At 52.4% G+C, this 14,398-nt stretch overlaps 1 long non-coding RNA gene across 1 annotated transcript in view; it reads left to right on the top strand.

Moving 5' to 3' along the window:
* Window positions 1–11,865, top strand: part of LOC137772043 (uncharacterized) — a 34,963-nt gene extending 23,098 nt beyond the window's left edge. The window contains exons 2-3 of the long non-coding RNA XR_011075452.1: window positions 9,364–9,617; window positions 11,489–11,865. This is a non-coding gene — a long non-coding RNA (uncharacterized lncRNA). The remainder of the gene's footprint in view (window positions 1–9,363; window positions 9,618–11,488) is intronic.
* Window positions 11,866–14,398: the final 2,533 nt, after the last annotated feature.

The following is a 14,398-nucleotide window of genomic DNA, read 5'->3' as shown; positions in this document are numbered from 1 at the left end:
AGCATCCTTCAGTCTGAACTTTCAGAACCCTCTACATGCCCTCCTTCAACCAGGAAACTGTTGGCCGAACTTTCATGCATCCTGGACCATATCAGTTCATTTGGCTAAAGCACAGAAGTGAGGATCAGGCAGGGCCCTCCGGAGCGGGGCTCCACCACCCTGAGGCTGCAGGGAGGCTGGGGGAGGTGGGGGTGGGCGTGCAGAGCTGGCAGGAGGGCCCAGGCCTGGGCTCTGTCCCTCCTTACCGTGTGCCTCCTACCAGGCAGCATGGGGACACCAGCTCACAGACGCACTATTTCAGGAAATTTCCATTTCAAGGTTCCAAGTTGCCTTTATTAGATTGTAAGCTCCCCCAGGTTGGAAACCAAGGCTACGATTTCCTGGCATCCCTTAGAAGGCCCTCGGGGGCCCTGGAGCTGAGCAGACTGCGGAAGTGAGTAAAGTCACACCTCCCTGACCCAGTATCTGATGCCAGTCCAGCTTGGTGTGAGGAGGCGGGCAGCCCCTGCCCCAGCGCCCCACCCTGTGCTATGCCTCTTAGTAACAGCTGCTCCTGGCACCAAGGGCTTGCTGTGTGCTCAGCTCCATGCTGACCACGCTGCCTGCACTCTCTCATTCCCTCCTCATAGCAGCCCAGGAGAGAAGCAGTACTGATTCCCCCAGACAAGGAAACTGAGGCTCAGAGAGGGCAGGCAGGTTGCCCAAAGTCACACAGCATAATCAGGATTCGAACCAGACACCACAGCCTGCGCTCTCTTCGAGGCCCCTGGCTAGCTGCTGTTTGGTCTCTAGCTTGTCATGTACCAAATCCCAGCTAAAGGCTGGAATTCAGAATTTGGGTCAGAATTAGGGCCTCCCAGGTGCAAGAAGAATTGGCTGAGTCAGTTCCGGAGAGAAGTCTGAAGAGCGCTGGAAGTGTGGGTGAGGTGGGTGGATGTCTGGACCCTAAGCTTCCCAGAAGCTCCCCAGAGCGCTTGGGGAACTCAGCCAAGATGGCGCCCAGCCAGGAAGCCGGGAGTCAGGGTTCTGGGCCTGGATTTCAAAGCCCGGGCCGCTGCCTCTCGGGCAGGAACTCGTTGTGAATTTTAAAATAGCGAATAGAGAGAGGTGGGGAGAGAACCAGCCCAAACTAAAGCCCAGGAGGCCAGGAGAGAGGGGCTGATTGGGAGCAGCCCCCTCCAAAACTATCCCAGGCCAAATTTTACATGGAAAGAATCGTGCTTCATGCCTAGGTTTGTGCAAACACCATCATCACAGGGGCAGGCCTGGACCCGGGGACCATAACCTTGAGCAGTGACCTCCGCTCTCTGGCCCCTGGTTTCTGACCTGGGAAAGGAACTGTTGCCATGTTGGTGTTTCAAACCTTAGCCAGGATCAGAAACCGTAGGAGTGCTGGTGAAAATGCAGTTCCCCTGTGGGCCCAGGAATTTGCATTTAAAAATAAGCCCTGAGGTGATTCTGCTGCACTAGGACCCAGGCCTCCCTTGGATAGTGGCTGGGCTAGAGGTGGCTACTGAAATCCCAGGGTCTTCGAGAGAATTCTTTTCTCCTTCTACCTCCTCCTTCCATATGCTTTAAAAAATGTTCTCTTCTTCCCTGCCATTTGCCTGTCATGGACGCCCCTAGGCTTTGCTTACAGGAGAAGGTCAAACCTCCTGGATTTGCCAGAAGGCTCCCGGAATCTCCAACTGACTTTCCGCTTCCAGACCAAGGAATTTTTAATTTGTATTTTCTCTTTTTCTGGGGCTGCAGGGGGCAGGGCTGGGTGCAGCTGCTCCGCCACCTGGTGGTCACACCCGGGACTGCAGCATTCCCAGCATCCCGCTCATCCTCACCCATGTGCCCATCCCCCAAGAATACCGAAGCAGAGGTGGGAAGAGGGGGCCTTGGGGTGGGATGCAGGCAGCCTCGGATTGTAGCCACCAAGCCCTCCGGACTGTCTCATTAAATTAATTCATGTAAAGTGAACCCCTGGTCCTCATAGAACCAGAATTGCCCTTGGGGTTGACTTTTCTGTCCAAGGGCTCTACCAATTAAAGCCAAGGCCAAGGGACTTCCCTGGTGGCACAGTGGTTAAGAATCCGCCTGCCAATGCAGGGGACACGGGTTCGAGCCCTGTTCCAGGAATATCCCACATGCCGTGGAGCAACTAAGCCCGCGTGCCACAACTACTGAGCCTGCGCTCTAGAGCCTGCGAGCCACAACTACAGAAGCCCACACACCTAGAGCCCGTGCTCTGCAACAAGAGAAGCCACCGCAACTAGAGAAAGCCAGCACGCAGCAACGAAGACCCAACGCAACATGCCCCCCCGCCCAAAAAAAAGCCAAGGCCAAACTTGGCTGCCAGATGACCTTAGGCAGTTCACTTCCCTTCTCTGAACTCCAGGGTCCCTTCTCTGAATCTCTAAGGTGGAGGCCTTCCGCTTACTTTCAGTGAGATTAAATGAGATAATGAATGGCCTGACAGTGGGTATTAACCACCACCATCATCACCGGCATCGCACTTGACCCCTTATTCTTCCTTTTTTTCTTTTCCAGTTGAAGTCACAGCATTTCAGATCCAGCTGGACTCACTGGATTTTGGCCCCTCCCTGCACTCCTAGAAGATCCTAGGGTCGGGAAAAGGTGAGGGTCTTTCCTGGGCTCACACAGCAGGGCAGGGGTGGAGACTTGTATAAGTCACAGACTCATGGGGGTAATGGAAGGAAAGCCCCTTCTCTGCTGTCTTAACTCCAGCACTTCCCCCCCAAGAGGAATCCACTCAAATGCTTTTTTCTATGTATTCAGGAACACATCAACATTAATAATTAGCTGTCTTTGAGAAGTTGTATGTGTACACGGCAAACAACCCAATGTTCCAGCACTTTGTAAAATGACAAATAAAAGTCCTCTTCCCCCATCACCCTCACCTGCCTGGAGGCAGGTGCCACCAACCATGTTTATTCTTCTAGAAAAATCTTAGAGCATCTTCAAATATATGCATCAAGTTTTAAAAGCGTTGAATAGGTTAGTCAATTCGCAAGATTCGGAACAGAAAATGTAGACAAGGTATACAATGAAGCGGCTCCCCCACTTGCCCCCTTCCACAGTCCCCACTTGCCACCTCCACCCTCAGGTAACCTTTTAAAATTTCTTGTGCATCCTTTCACATTTGCTTCCTAAAACATAAGCAAGGGCAAATGTGCATTCTTATTTTGCTCCCTTTTATGCAAAAGGTACCTTTGCACTTTGTGTTTATTTCCACACAATGGTATACCTTGTGCATCCGAGAACATCCTGATTCATTTTCATAGTTGCATAGTATTCCATTGTATGGATTTCCATAATTTACCTAACTGGTTTCCTGTCGATGGATAGTTGGATTTCAACTAATATTTTGATATTACAAAAAATGTTGAAATGAATAACTTTGCACATATACCCTTTTGAATGTGTGCTACTGTATCTGTAGAATAAAATTCCAGAAGTGGGATTATGGAGTTGAGGTGTCAGTGAGCTGGTGGCCTTGAGAGGCAGCCCCAGTGGCCTCCCCAGGGACACCCTCATGTACACTGTCCCCAGCTTCCTAACACACTGCACTATGACCACACTTGTGGGGTTTTGCCAATATCATGGGTGACAAGTAGTATTTTAAGGCTGCTTTATTTCATCTTTCTTTTCTTATGAGTGAGGTTGAGCATCTTTTAACATATTTAAGACATATTTGCATTTCTTTTTGCATGAACTGTTTCTTCTTGTTCTTGGTCTATTTTTTGATTATGGTCTGTGGCTTCCTTAGCAATTTCTACAAGTCCGTTTTATGTTAGGGAGGTTGGTTCTTTGCCTGTGATAGAAATTGAGAATATTTTTAAATTTCTTTGGACTTTGTCACCATGCTATTGTTATTGATCTTTTTGCATGTAGAATTATTATTATTTTTTTCGGTCATCAAATTTTCAATCTTTTTTTTTTGACTTTGGGATTTTTGTGGCATAATCTGAGAGGTCTCCTCCACACTATGGTGATGAAGGAATTTTTTTTATGGTTTGCCTCTTTAAATCAAGAAGGATTGTTGGGTTTGTCACATGTCTTTTCAACACCTATGGGGTTGACAGGATGACTTTTCTTGTTAAATCGATGAATATGATGAATTATGTTAATAAATTTCCTGAATCATATGAATGAGTTTTCCAAAGAATGCTGAACCATCCTTTCATTCCAGCAGTGAACCTACTTAGACAAGGGCTATTATTCCTTCAATGTGCAGCTAGATTCTGCTCGTTAAGGTTTTATTTAGAGCTTTCCACGACTCTTCGCATGTGGGTTTGGGCTGTGGTTTCCTCCCTTCCTTCCTCCTTTCCCACAATCTTTGTAGGTTTCGGTATCAATGTGATACTTCATTAAAAATAATTTGGCTGCGTCTTCTCACGCCCTGCCTCAGTTTACATAATGGAGGGCTTTTCCTCCATCCTCAATATGTAGGAAGGCTGAGAAACGGGAGCCTCTGGGACCGGGGAGGAGAGACGGTGGAAGAGGGTCTCAGCTGCACCTGCAGGCTCCAGGAGGTAGGATATGACCAGACAGTCTCATATCTGAGCTTTATTTCCTCAGACGGGTCCAGGCTGCCAGGTGCTCATGTTCAGAGGTTGTCTCCTCTCCAGTGGACCCTGGTCACCACAGCCCCCTCCCGGCCCCCCGTTTATGCTTTGACCAGATGCAAGAACCATGATGTCTGGAAACTGCTGGAATCATCCTGCAACCCACGGCCTTGTCCACTGGTCCTTCTCAAAGCAGGTGGCCTGAGACTGGACTTTCCCTCAGCCCCAGCTATGTGGACTCAGCCTTGTTATTTGCCTTCTACTTACTTCCTTTGGTTCTGTGGGAAAGGGGGCAAAGGACTTCTTTTCTTTACCTTCTGATGGCACCTACTGCGGGTACCCGAGGGCTTTCTCTGGCTGCAGGAGCTCGAGGGGGCCACGTGGAGCAAGTCAGAAGTTTCAGAGACATAAGGTCTCCAGAGCAGCCTCCAGCCCGGAGCTGGTGGATCCATCCCCAGCTTGTCTGGCCCCAGTGCCACGAAGGTAGCCGGCTTGATACCACCCCCTGTGGGCTTCCTTCTCTTCCCTGTCTCACTTACCCTCCTGAGATCACCTCCAGATAAATGGTTTACACTCACACCTTTGGAGGAACCCAACCTAAGGCAGGGGGTCCCAACCCTCTTTTGTGAGGCGTGACAGTTGGTCAACAGGGGTCCTGGGATTATGTGTGGGCACCAGGCTGATGCCTCGGTTACGCTCCGGACTACTGAGGAGGTGGGTGACTCATGAATAAAGGAGGCTCAGAGATGTCGGGTGATTCCCTCAAGCCTCACAGGGATGCCACAGGGTGGTGAGCCCCACTCCCAACCCCACCCCATACTCCTTCAGGGTGTCTGCTGCTGGGGGTTCCCCTCTGTGCATTTGCCAATAGACTAAAGGGACAAAGACTTAGAGACAGAAGGATCCTGAGATGCGTCCTCACCCCTCATCTTGCCACAGAGAAGAGCCTCAGAGACATAAAGTGCTGGCCCCGGGGTGGAGGGGTGATGGGGCAGCGGTCAGGATCCAGGTGTCCCCGCTCGGTTCTCTCCACACTGCCTGCAGCCACCAGAGAATGACCATGAAGTCACTGGTCACCCGTGCTCTTCCCGCCTGGACTGACCCACTCCCAGCTGTTGTGAGACCCACTCTCGCATTTGTCTCAGAAGGCTTGGGATTCATCTCATTGCACATTGTAAGGGGCTGAATGGTGGCCCCCAAAGTGATGTGTCCACACTCTACTCTCCAGAACCTGGGGATGTGACCTTATTTGGCAAAAAGGTCTTTGCAGATGTGATGAAGGATCTAGAGATGAGAACATCCTGGATTACCTTAAATCCAATGACAAGTGACCTTATAACAGACACACAGAGGAGAGGCACAGGGAGAAAAGGAGGTCAGGTAAAAACAGAGGCAGAGATTGGAGGGATGTGGCCACAAGCCCAAGAGCACCTGGAGCTCCCAGAAACTGGAAGGCACACGAGAGATGGTCCCCCAGAACCTGTGGAGGGGCATGGCTCTGCGGACACCTTGAATTTGGACTTCTGGCCTTCAGAACCATGAGAGAATAAATGTCTGCTGCTGTTAGCCACCTGGTTTGTGGTGCTTGGTTACTGCACCCTAGGAAACTCAGACACACATGTATTTATTCCACTTGGTCCTTAAATTTTTTTCCAGCAATTCCCCTCCACCTACCAAGACTCAGATCCCAAAGGCTGTGAAAGAATTCATCATTACTTCAGCTCCACAAATACATATTAAACACCTACCAGGTGTCAGGCCCCATGCTGGGCCCTGGGGACCCAGGTTGAGTCAGCAAGGAGGTATGTTCAGTGGAGAGACAGAGGTAAAAAGTCATCACGACATAGTCTGATCACACAATGTCAGCAGGACCTGACACACATCGGGACAAAGCAGAAGACATTAACTGCTGGGGAGGGGTCTCCGGAAGAACCGAGAGAGGGCACAGGTCTGAGGCAGGGAGAGGGAGGTGGGGTGAGTATGTGAGGAAGGAGAACAGCAGGTGCAAAGGTCCTGAGGCGGGGGTGGGGGGTGGTGGGGGGAGGGGAGAGGTGGGAGGAGAGGGTCTGGGCCCCAGAAGAATGTGTAGGGATGGAGGACTACAGGACTAGAGTAGGTAGGGACCCTGAGCACAGAGCCCACCCGCTGGCTCTGCCCCCGAGGGTGACGAGCAGCTTCAAGAAAGAGAGCTCCACTTGTGCTCACAGTTTTGAGAGATCTTCTTGGCCAGTGTGGGGATGGGCTTGGACAAGACGGGGCTAAAAAGAGGAAAAGCAGCAAGAGGCTTTTGCCAGGCCCCGTACCATGCCTGGGCCGAGGATGGTGAGAGTGTAGTTTCAATAATTATTAAAGAAGTAACGATACGAACCACCCGCAGAATGACTTGCTGGATCCAGCAACATCCCTCCAGACAAGTATTGTCATGCACAATCTTTTTGAAGGTCTTGATAGCACGTACTGTTCTTCAGAATTCTAAAGTGTCTCTTTTCAGTAACGGGGCATATTCCTGACCCGCAGAGTGAGCCTGTCTTGGTCACACGCTGGATTAACCTTTAAGCTTATTTATCAAACCCAGGTCAGCCGCTCTCCCCACATGCACATCTTCTGCCTTGAAAGGGGCCCTCGAAGCTCCGTGGTTGGGGAGGGTTTTCCCAGCTAGGTTCCAAGGGTGGCCCACACTGTCCTGGCCCCCAGCCAATGTCACGGGCTGCTGAGTCACTCGGCCCCGAGACAACCAAGGGTTCCTGGACACCCGCCACGTGTGCTGGCTCCACACACAGGCCTCACTTTGTACTTACGGGGACCCGATGACAAACTCTGAAACCAGACACATGTATGCCTATAGCACCTTGTCTGACCCAGCCTCCAACCCTGGAACAGAGCCAGAGCCCCTGATGTTCTGAAGAAGGGGGTCTCACCTGCCCAAGCCCCCAAGCTGATGGGCACTGTCCCACCCGGGCACACCCACCCCCCGCACCTTCCCCCTGGGGTGGCATGAATTCCTGGCCAGTGAGATGCCAGGTAGGAGGGCCTGCGGCCTGGCCGGCCCAGCATCGAGACTCAGGCCTGCGTGGGCATAGCACCTCCCCGAGAGACCACAGGACTCTTCTCCTGGTGGGATTCCCAGGGGTCTGCACATCACCCACAGTACGGCAGCAAGGGTGCCGCAGGAAGCTGTGGCTTCCCTCTCCCCTTACTACTCAAAGTGTGGTCCACGGACCGGCAGTACCAGCATCACCCAGGAACTTGTAGAAATGCAGATTCTCAGGCGCCACCCAGACATCCCGGGTCAGAATCTGCATTTACCGAGATCCCCGAGGAATTTGTGTGCCTGTTCAAGTTCAAGGGGCGCTGGCTTAGACCGTTCTCCTCCACCAGCCACCAGCTGGTCCAACCCTTCCACCTCCTCAAAGGGACTTTCTAAGAGGGGCTTTGTTGTTATTCACACCACTGCCTCCTCGTCGAAACATAATCTCTTCAGGAATGGGATCTCACCTCATCTTTTTTTTTTTTTTAATTTATTTATTTATTTATTTTTGGCTGCATTGGGTCTTCATTGCTGCGCGCAGGCTTTCTCTAGCTGCGGCGAACAGGGGCTGCTCTTCATTGCGGTGCGCAGGCTTCTCATTGCAGTGGCTTCTTTTGTTGTGGAGCACAGGCTCTAGGTGCACGGGCTTCAGTAGTTGCAGCACGTGGGCTCAGTAGTTGCGGCTCACGGGCTCTAGAGCACAGGCTCAGTAGTTGTGGCGCACGGGCCTAGATGCTCCGTGGCATGTGGGATCTTCCCTGACCAGGGCTCGAACCCGTGTCCCCTGCATTGGCAGGCGGATTCTTAACCACTGTGTCACCAGGGAAGTCCTTACCTCATCTTTAAACTCTCCAGCGCCCAAGGCTGCCTGTGCACGGGAGGCGCACGCTGGGTGTTTGCTGCGTGAAGGAGGGAGCGTTGTCAGGAAGTTTGCAGAGTGCCACCTCGGCTACTTTATTCTCTGCCGGCACAGAGGGCAGGGCAATGGAACCTGCTGCCCCCGCCAGCGCTGGGCCCATAGAGACAGACACCTGGGGACGTGTGTTCCCCACCCCCCTTTCCCGTTCTGCCCCCGGTGGCAAGTAGACCCCAAACTCTCCTCCGCATTGTCAACCCAGCTACAGAGGGACCTCACTCAGCCACGGCCTCCCCAGCTACGGAGCCTGCCGTTAAGGAACCTGCTGGGTGCCATCGCCCAGGGGATGCAGGGGCCCCGAGGCCCTGCTTCACCTGGGTCTCCTGAGCTCTGTACCTGGTTTCCCGGGGTATGAAGGTGGGTGTAGGGTACAAGATAACATGCAGAGCACTCATTTATCTCCCCCTCCCCAAATTCAGGTGGATTGAGAGAGATGACAAAAGGCAAAGGAGGAAAGGAATACATGTAAGATATAACGATCATGGGGCAGATGGACAAGGAGACCCCCCAGGCAGAGGGACCCACCACCCCACACAGGAGGAAGAAGAGGAGCTTTTGCAGGAGTGGAATAGCGCCAGGTGGGAGGCTGGGGGGGAAGGGAAGAGCATCTGGGTAATTAACAGAAGGGGCATCAGCAAAGTAGTCATGCCAGCACCCCTCCCTACCTCCCCTTAGCCACCGACTCCAGTGTTTGCCCAGGGTCAAAGCCTCAAGTACAGATAAAAGGGGTTCAGAAACTGCGGGCTAGGCCCACAGAACAAGGGCAGCACCCCAGCAATGTAAGGGTCCCACATCGGAGTGGAGCCCTTTATTCAGAAATTCATGTCCACTCGCTCCACCAGGCTACAGGACTTGACTGCTCGTGCCCACCTCAAAGGACCATGGCCAGGGTTCCTGCAGTCAGAGATGTCACTCACAGCTACGTGGCAGGAATTCCCACTTGGCCTGAGGAAAGATGTTCCAGCAACCAACGATTTTGTCCAGACGCCCCACTTCTTCAAACATGAATGGACAACCAAGAAACACCGACACTTAGGAATTCCAGTGCACTGAGAGAGATACACCAGATCAACAAACAGAAGAACGAACTCAGGAGGTAAGTGAAGTAATGTAGTAAACAGAAGAAAAATCTAAAGTAATTATAGCTTATATTGTCAGAGAAATTTAAGAGGACATCTGTTTTTTAAAAACAGACTGTGAAAAGGAAACATTCTCAGCATTTTGGAAATTGCAAATATGACTGACAAATTCTGAAACTGTCAATGAACGGGTTGAACAGAGAAGTGGATGCAGTGACCTGGGAGTTCCTGATAAGGGAATTTCCCAGAATACGGTGCAAAAGGACAAAGAGATGAAAAATACTTACAAAAAGTTGCAAGTCATGGAAGTTAGGGTTTTTGACATCTAATAGAGGTTGGAGAAAACATTGAACATAGGATTTGAAATAGTAGAAAAAAATTAGAGGGGAAAACATCTCTGAGCTGAGTGGTTTAGACTGCTGAGCAGGTATAACAAAAAAATGACACACACTTGGTGAAAGTCTAAACTCCAAGAATAGAGATGGGTTTACACATTAAGTTCCCACCATGACTCATGCAGTATATAGTCACCTAGGCCATTATTTCAATCGCAAATCTTTTCTGAGGACCTGAGCACTGTGCCAATTACAGGTATCCCCACTTTTCAAAAGTTCACTTTACGCCAGTTCACTTTTACAAAGAGTTACATTAGCACCTGTTTTCATTAACTGAAAGAAATCTGAAGAGGACTTTCACTTTTACGGAAACAAGCAAAAATAGAGATCAGTATTTGTTCAGCAGCAAGCCCTTATAGATGCGGTGCCGCACCCTGGGCAGCGGGAGTGGCCCTGCCAAGTTCCTTCCCCAGGAACTACACCCAGCATCTCATAGTTTCATAGGAATGCTCTACTTTTGGATAGTGGGGGAAACCTGTACTATGGATGCAAAGGTGAAAAAAAAGCTTCTGGTCTGGGGGAACAGAGGCGAAGCAAGGCAACTAGGACAGAGGTGCATCTCACAGTGGTTAAGAACACAGGGGCTCTGCAGTGTGAATCCAGCTCTACCTTTTCCCAGTTCAGTGACTTTGGGCAAGTGACTTTAACCTCTCTGTGCCTCAGTTTCCTTCTCTGCAAAATGGGAATTCTAATAGCAGTTCCATTTCCGTAGGTCGTGTTGAGGCCATAAGTAAAACACTTAGAACAGTGACTTGGACATAGTACAAGTGAGCACCATATACATATTTGATAAAGACATAAAGGCAGTGATAAATGCTAATGATCAGGGATACGGAAGCACAAAGAAGGTGGCTGACCCTCCTTGTGGCATCCTGGGGACTGAAGGCGAGTGGGAGTTGCTCTAAGGAGGTTTCGGGCCCAGGTTCACTTAAGCAAGCGCCGCTGCCTCTTCCCTGGGACCGGGGCCTCGCCGTCCACCTCACTCATGGAAGCACAGTGGGGCCCTGGGCAGTGGCACCAGCGCCTGAAGGAAGCAGCCCTGGCACTCGGGATGCTTCCCATCTCATTAGAGAGCTCTGCTCATCCACAACCTGATTTCTTTTTAGCACATCACAGTTCCTCAGCCCCGAGGCCAAGGGCCAGGGCCAATCTGTGGGCAAGGAGGGCCCTGAGAGATGAAGAAAGTGGGGGAGGTGGGCTGCTATATTCATCTGGAATCGTGGCAAGGGAGGTGGCCGTGAGGTGGGCTGCCTCTCGGACTCTCAGTGGAAACACAAAGAGAAGCAAAGCATCCAGGGCACAGGTGGCCAAGAGAAGAGGCTTTAGGCCAAGTGCTCCCCCCCAGGGCCTGTCCTCAGGGACATGGGGGGCTGGGGACGTGCTACCTCTGGGCAGGGTCTCCAGAGGTGGGGAGGCTTGAATCTGGATCTCTGTGAAGCCCCAGGAGGAGGAAAAACACTGCTTGACTTGATAATTCTCTTCTTCTCTTGGAGGGTTCTGCTTCCTGCTTCTGGAACGATGAATACAAAAGGCAAATGCGGCTCCAGGGGCTGGGCTTGTGGTCAGGGGACATGCAGCACAGGCTCTGAGACTCGGGGGTAGCCCAGGGACAGGTGGGTCCCATGATGCACAGATGACCGGAGGCCCCCTGTCTGCTCCCCCACGGTGGCCTTGGGTCACTGACTGCAGCCCTCCAGGGCTTACAATGCTGGGCAGACCACAACCTGGACTCCAGGGGAAGAGCTAAACCCCCAGAGCCTGTCCCGAGACAGAGGACAGGATTTCCTGGTCCACGGGGACTCCAGCACCTCTGGGCTTTCTCTGTGACCTCCAAGGAGTTTCCTTGCCCCGTGATTTTGTCACCAGGACCTTGACCCTTTTTCCCCCTAGGGTCCCACTCACGGTCCTCCATGTCTTGGATGGTATCTGGTAGTGGAAGAAGTTTCAAGAAGGAGAAATGACCCCAGACTGGCCTTCCCAGGAAGGATGCAGTAGATGATGTGCAGGACAGAGGTAAAGCGCCTCCTGTGACCTTCAGGACCCAGGCCAGCGGACGCCTGGTCCACTCCCCTGCGGTGGGAAGGCGGAACATCCTCCAACACTCCCATCCTGGAGGGGAGCCTGCCGGTGCCCATTTTATGCTTCAGCGACCAGCACTCCCCTAACTCTGCCCTGGAAGGACAATGACGGCCACTCTCAGCGCTGTCAGCTTTCCCCGACCAGGGGACACCAGCCAAGGGAGCAGCGACTGTAGTCTAAAGAGAGGATTTCCACCCCAAACCCTTCGTGTCTCCCTCAGTCCCCAAAACGCAGGGGCCCCAGTGCACCTCTGTAGTAAAGGACGATGCAGTCCCAAGAGGCTCCGAGGCAGGCGGCCGTGGCAAAGACCTGGCGAAAGGCTTGCGTTTCTGCAGAGCACCCCCTGTCCTAAAACACCTTTGAAAAGACTACCTGGGAATCAAATTGCTGTGCTGACATCGAGCTGCTGAGCATGAGGGCTAGGAAGCCAGGACCCCATGAGAGTTCACAGCACTGACTCTGGAGCCAACCAAACTGGGTTCAAAGCCCAGCTCTGACCTCTGGACAGTTAGCTAACCTCACCGTGCCTCAGTTTCCTCCTCTGTAAAATGGGGACAGTAGTACTGATCACATAGGGTGTGAGGATGAAATGAGATATTATTATATTAGTAAAGCACTTAGAATAGTGCATAGCCACACAGATAAAAGCCATGTACATATTTAATAAAGAAATATTTGTTCCAGGTTTTCAAAATCTTCAAGGCCCAGGTTCAAGTCACCAAAAAAACCCCAAGACAAAGACACAGTAATAAAATGAGCTTCTGACCCAGCAGGCGTTCATCATCTTGCTTCAGAGCACTGTTTTTTCAAAATTCCATCATTTAGGACTTCCCTGGTTGCTCAGTGGTTAAGAATCTGCCTGCCAGTGCAGGGGACACAGGTTCGAGCCCTGGTCCGGGAAGATCCCACATGCCGCAGAGCAACTAAGCCGGTGTGCCACAACTACTGAGCCTGCGCTCTAGAGACCGCGAGCCACAACTACCGAAGCCCGTGCGCCTAGAGCCCGTGCTCCGCAACAGGAGAAGCCACCGCAATGAGAAGCCCGCGCACCGCAACGAAGACCCAAGGCAGCCAAAAATAAATAAATTTATATAAAAAAAACTTCTATCATTTACATGTCTTCCTGACTTCTGTCACATCCTCAGTTCCCTTGTTTATTATTAATAAATAATAAACTATTATTTATTCATGCTTTTCTTTCAGTCAACAGACTTCTAAACAATTTATTTTCTGCGGGATGTTCGTCAACTACCATAACTGGAAAACCAGTGTCACTTGTCATAAATAGAAGGAAACTGGAAAAACAGATCCTGTGGAAACGAAACAAACAGTATGATGTTCTGGCTGGATCCCTTTGCCTGCCAAGGGCTCTGAGCTTTCTCTTTGTTTTTAAGAATAAAGCATCAGCAAGGGTTAAAAAGATTCTCCCGTCAGCCAATCAGGGGGCGGAAAGAGAAGTGACTAGGGAATCAACTTCTTACCCTGTGAAGGCACGTATTTCCCCCTCCTGGGACACCGCCTAGAATGACCCCCTGCCCCTCCGGGCGTGCGCCCGCATCGAGGAGTGAGCATTTGGGGGCGGCGCTTTCACAGTCGCCCTGGCCAGATGCTCGCCGGCGGTGACCCGGAACAGGTGAGGCGGGAGGGGAGGGGCGGCCGCAGCTCAGGGCTGGGTTTGTCCAACGTGTGCCCTCTGGCGGCTGCTGCCTTTGTGCAGGAGGAGCACGTGCGCCTGGGGTCTCGGTGGAGGATCTGCTAAAACAGCTGGGCTCCCTCCCGGGACCCGCTGGACACCCCAGGATAGGAAGTCATTGAGTGCGCATGGGGGGAGGGGGGTGCCCGCTGCGCCCCGCCCTCTTCCTCCGGTCACCTGGTGGCCATGGCCAGCTTGGGGCAGACCTCTGGTGCCCAGACCCCCTAGGCCTCCCTCCCGGAGACTCCTCGCCGCTCCCAGCATACGTCAACCTGGCTCTGCCCTTGGCATCACAAGCCGTGCTTTCCCTCTAAGCAGGACCGAAAGACATGAACCGCTACCGTCAGCCAGCCCGAAGAGGAGGGGGCGGGGGGACTGAGGCCCCGAACGCAGCAGCCGCTGCTCAGGCGATGGCGCCCCCCCGGCCCTGCGCACCCACCTGGGCGCCCAGGTAGTTGCGAGCCCGCTGGCTCCGCCCAGGAGCAGGTCCAGCGTCCGCGCGACGCAGCGGCGGGTTTGCTGGCGGCGGATTTGCAGGCGGCGTGTGCACTTCGCCAAGCAGCGCAGGGACGGGGCCTGTCGCTCCCCACAGCCTGCAGGGCCCCGGGGGGCGGCCAGACCTGCGGGCGGG

The sequence above is a fragment of the Eschrichtius robustus genome, chromosome 11 (genome assembly GCF_028021215.1).
Source record: "Eschrichtius robustus isolate mEscRob2 chromosome 11, mEscRob2.pri, whole genome shotgun sequence".
Taxonomy (NCBI): domain Eukaryota; kingdom Metazoa; phylum Chordata; class Mammalia; order Artiodactyla; family Eschrichtiidae; genus Eschrichtius; species Eschrichtius robustus.
This window is presented reverse-complemented; position numbering and strand designations above follow the sequence as displayed.